This window comes from Antedon bifida, chromosome 4, assembly GCF_963402885.1.
Source record: "Antedon bifida chromosome 4, ecAntBifi1.1, whole genome shotgun sequence".
Taxonomy (NCBI): domain Eukaryota; kingdom Metazoa; phylum Echinodermata; class Crinoidea; order Comatulida; family Antedonidae; genus Antedon; species Antedon bifida.
In genome coordinates, this window is record NC_136229.1 from 8,281,803 (window position 1) to 8,287,802 (window position 6,000).

Here is a 6,000-nt window from a genome sequence, read left to right on the forward strand (position 1 = left end):
CTTACGATGACATCATATCACAAAATGGTGGTTTTGTAGTTGAGCCTCACGTAATTTTCACAAATATTGTTTCAAAAATGAAATAAATGAACCTTCTTTATGGTATGTGTGATTTTTCTTTAAAAGATTTGAATAATAAAGGCTTCATATCGAGAAAAAAACATTTTTTTTGGCACTTATAATAAATATTTCTCAGAGAAAAAAGCACATGGCTTCAACTTGTAGAACTATATTATCTTGGCATAGGAAGACAAACAAATCCCAGGTCATGAGAGGCTCAACTACAAAAACAAGGTTGAATAGTCTAATTTCGATGATTTTTTAGTAAACAATCTACCGCGTATGGTCGTACGCGCTAGATAGTACGATATTTTAACTACATTTTTTACATGTTTGGTTGGATGTAATGGAAATAAAAAATAGTTGATCTGATGGAATGATATGTAAATAAACAAATACTCAAAAGAATTATGTTTACAGTTCAATTATTTTCAGAATAATAATACATAAAAATGTGTTTACCAATGGACAAATAATCGAGTCAATGACATAGCGCGCATGGTAACGTACGCGGAGTTGAATCGTAAAAAGTTTACATGCGCCCTCTGTAGTATGTGAAACGATCTATTTTTAGAAGTTTAAGTAGAGATCATCACGCGTCACCACCTCTCACGATGCTCTTTGATCGGCCGCCGTAACTTAACATCGCGCTCATTGTGATAAATTTCTGTTTTTATTTTTGGGGTTAGTGTAGCCTACTCTGTGCATACTAATATACACACAAATATGTCACACAAATAAAATATTGAACCTCTAAAAAAAGGGCACCCTTAAAATTTAGGGGGGGTCCGGACCCCGTGGACCCCCCCTCTGGATCCGCCCCAGCTAGTACCATAAGTCCTCTAGGTGTATACAACTTACTTCTTGTCTACAAAGTGTATAGTAGTATGCTAATAGTACTATTATTAGATTAGGTAGTTGGGAGTAGATTGGAGAGATACATCTATTTATAAGAGAGTACTGTATATATGGAACTATCTGTGTTAGTTGCCTTTGTATTTTTAGTTATACTGTAATACCAATACTGTGTATTGGGATGCAATTCAACAGTTATGAATAAAAATAGTCCTATGTACTCTGTATGTTGGAGGAAATAAGCATAAGAGCAAGTCTTGACCACAGGGTGTAAGTCAGTCACTATTTTGAATCAGTAGTATGACTTCTTAGGATTTAATTAATTTTAAAATTATCATTGTATGATCGAAAAGAAATATTATAATATCTAACTTTCTCCTTTATATAAATATATTATTTTATCCAAGGGGTTGCAAACACAAGTGTTCACATGTATTGCACCTTTGTCCTGTCTTTATGTTGTCCGTAATGTTACTGCACTAACGGGTGACCGGTAAACGAGCTTCACTCTTACGGTTATCCATCCATATAAGTTGTTCATCTCTTATGTTCAGAAATTGAAATGGTAAATAAACTGAAACTGAAACTGTGCTTATGTGGTCCAGGTTGACGAGCCAGGAATAATGGTAGTGCCAGTATACCGTGTAGTTTAGCCTCAAGGCAATACCATGTAGCTGGAGTAGCTTGGACAAATACAGTAGAAATTTATGAGACTTGGTGTGTGATGATTCAGTATGATAAATTTGTGCTGTGAAAGACAAAATTGTAGAATTATGAAGAAAATATTGTAAAATATAACAAGGAAATTATACTATAGTATAATTAAGGGGTAACCGTATAATATATAATAAATAATAATAAATGCAATGGCAATTACTTATATTATGTATACATTACAATATTACAAATAAATTCATATATTATTTTATTATGATAAGGAAATCTGTTTTTGAATGAGAAAAAGCCATCCCAACCCAGATTTGAACCCAGCTATCAATAAAGCTATAAAACAAAATAAACCAAATTGTAGCCGGACTGGGTAGCGTAGACTTACTTGAGGCCTAGGCCTAGTACAATTAGCTAGAAGGATACAGGTCAACCCGTACCCATGCCAACTCGCTCGTACCCAAATTTTGGTTTACTTATCCAAAATTTTGGCTTACTCGTACCCATCATGGGCTGACTGCCTAGTAGTAGTAGTAGTAGTAGTAGCCTAGCCTAAGGCGGCAGGCCCGGCCCTAGCCTACTACAACTTAAGTCTAGGCCTAGCTAGGCCTAGTAGTTAACATCATACATACGCCCTAGAGCCTAGTAGTAGTAGCTACCTAGTACTCTACTAGCTAGGCCTAGGTAGTAGCAGTAGTAGTTATTGTAGTAGTATTATTGTATTGTAGTATTAGTTGTAGCTGTCCGGTGGTCCTTGGTCACTTGTCTAACTAGCTACGTCTAGGCTAGATCCCCTAGTAGGCCTAGGCCTAGTACGTAGTAAAGATAATTAGTTATTCTTCAACAGTCACATAATTCAGATTCTGCCGCTGATTGTTAGTGAGCAGGGGGAGGGAGAGAAACAGTTAGAAGAACTGAAATAAGTCGTGACGTATAATAAACATCATACAAAATAATAATATAACTAACGAATCCGTATAATATAATAATGTTGTATGTTATAAAGTAAGGTAAATGCGTTTAATATAATACAATTATATTATAATATAATGTATTTTATTAATAATATAATAGTAAATGTTCATAATATAATGCCAAAACCGAATAATATAATACAAAAAGTCAATAATTTGTTACATTTTTCACATAATATATTAGAAATAGATATAATATAATGCTAAAACCAAGTAATATAATGCAAAACGTATAATTCATTACAATACAATATATAATATAATAAAAAAATGATATAATAATATAATATTTTGAATACTTCAGACAGCTGAGGCTTGCCATATTAAACTGTGAATAGGCCTATGTTGTTATATATGTATATCAAGTGTAGCCCTAATTGTATTTTGGACAAGATATCGAAATTAATTAGCCCCTTTACTATGGCAAGCCTCAGCTGTCTGAAGTATTCAAAATATTATATTATTATATCATTTTTTTATTATATTATATATTGTATTGTAATGAATTATACGTTTTGCATTATATTACTTGGTTTTAGCATTATATTATATCTATTTCTAATATATTATGTGAAAAATGTAACAAATTATTGACTTTTTGTATTATATTATTCGGTTTTGGCATTATATTATGAACATTTACTATTATATTATTAATAAAATACATTATATTATAATATAATTGTATTATATTAAACCCATTTACCTTACTTTATAACATACAACATTATTATATTATACGGATTCGTTAGTTATATTATTATTTTGTATGATGTTTATTATACGTCACGGCTCATTTCAGTTCTTCTAACTCTTTCTCTCCCTCCCCCTGTTCACTAGCAATCAGCGGCAGAATCTGAATTGTGTGACTGTTGAAGAATAACTATACTACGTACTAGGCCTAGCCTAGGCCTACTAGGGGATCTAGCCTAGACGTAGCTAGTTAGACAAGTGACCAAGGACCACCGGACAGCTACAACTAATACTACAATACAATAATACTACTAATGCAATAACTACTACTGCTAATACTTAGGCCTAGCTAGTAGAGTACTAGGTAGGTTAGCTACTACTAGGCTCTAGGGGGGTTAGGGCGTATGTATGATGTTAACTACTAGGCCTAGGCCTACTAGTACTAGCCTAGGCTAGGCTAGGCCTAGACTTAAGTTGTAGTAGGCTAGGGCCGGGCCTGCTGCCTTAGGCTAGGCTAGGCTACTACTACTACTACTACTACTAGGCAGCCAGCCCATGATGGTTACGAGTAAGCCAAAATTTTGGATATAAGTAAACCAAAATTTGGGTACGAGCGAGTTGGCATGGGTAGGCCTACGGGTTGACCTGTATCCTTCTTTCTAGCTAATCGTACTAGGCCTAGGCCTCAAGTAAGTCTACGCTACCCAGTCCGGCTACAATATGGTCTATTTTGTTTTATAGCTTTATTGCTAGCTGGGTTCAAATCTGGGTTGGGACGGCTTTTTCTCATTCTAAAACAGAGTTCCTTATCATAATAAAATAATATATGAATTTATTTGTAATAGTACCTAGGCCCTAATTGCCATTGCATTTATTATTATTAATTATATATTATACGGTTACCCCTTAATTATACTATAGTATAATTTCCTTGTTATATTTTACAATATTTTCTTTATAATTCTACAATTTTGTCTTTCACAGCACAAATTTATCATACTGTATTTGTCCAAGCTACTCCAGCTACATGGTATTGCCTTGAGGCTAAACTACACGGTATACTGGCACTACCATCATTCCTGGCTCGTCAACCTGGACCACATAAGCACAGTTTCAGTTTATTTACCATTTCAATTTCTGAACATAAGAGATGAACAACTTATATGGATGGATAACCATAAGAGCGAAGCTCGTTTACCGGTCACCCGTTAGTGCAGTGACATTACGGACAACATAAAGACAGGACAAAGGTGCAATACATAACAAGACATGTGAACACTTGTGTTTGCAACCCCTTGGATAAAATAATATATTTATATAAAGGAGAAAGATAGATATTATAATATTTCTTTTTTATCATACAATACATAGTACCTATTGGTATTATATCTAAAAATACAAAGGCGGCTAACACAGATAGTTCCATATATACAGTACTCTCTTATAAATAGATGTATCTCTCCAATCTACCTAATCTAATAATAGTACTATTAGCATACTACTTACACTTTGTAGACAAGAAGTAAGTTGTATACACCTAGAGGACTTATGGTAGTACAGTCGAACGCCCTCTCACTGGCCCGGTCAACATAATCTATACCTAGATTATTACAGTAATTAAAGTACATTATTACAGAGATTTTTTTTTTTTTTTTGCAGAAATCAAAGTTATGTGTATAGAAAGCAGTACTCGTATTAACAACTAAGCAGGTTGTACTCTTGAACGCAAACTGGCAGGATATTTTGAATATTTTTTATTGTTGAAATGAATGGAATCCTAACTTCTTTGCAACAACTGGAGACGAAGACATATTATGACCCTTTTATTTAAATTTATTTGAATAGACCTTAATGTAAATTCATTAAAGGCTATATGTTTGTTTTATATTTTAATATGTGATAGTAGAAAATCATTGTGTATAATGAGGACTAAGAATCTGATATTCACTTGCATTCTCATCTTTTAAAAATGTTATTTATAATGCTGGTAATGAGTTTAAAATTTAATTATATTGACTAGTTTTGATAATCATTATTTCTTTTCTGTAATATAGTTCATATATTATGTATTGAATAAATTGGTAAGGCCCTATACTGTTATTATTTAAGGAAAGTTTATATACACTTATTTTATGCCTACTTAGTATTAATTGTTTATATAAATATTTTGTCTAATTGCCTTGATTTTTTGTATAGGCCAATGGCATCAATGTTTTTCTCAACGCAAAATTAGCCTGATAATGCCACATTTAAACACATGATTCATTGATTTCTGATATTCTGTACTTGAGTATGCATTACTAAAATAACCAAGTAGTTAATATATTTCATTTGTAATGTAATGTTAAGTTTTTTTTCACATTTTTAAATTTAAAAATTATTACAATACCTACCTTTCTGATATTGTTACTATTGTATAATATATTTTGAGGCAGCAATAAAAAAAAATTAAAACAATTAATTTGACTTATACTGTACTATGTTAGTTCAGGATATGAAATGTGTGTGGGCATCTGGTGTGTTGGAGGTTGGTGGTGTGAGGTGTATATTTGTCACTTTAAGACCTAAATTAGATGTTTTCTAAAGAAAAGAAGAAAGAGGATACGCTTTCAAACAATTCCAAGAAGATTCACACAAAAATAATTACTTTCCAATAAAATAGTATAACAGTGTATATTACAGTACATTGAATAAACTCGAGCGGAAAAATAACGCACATAAAAAAACACTCATATTCTTGTCGAAAAGTGCC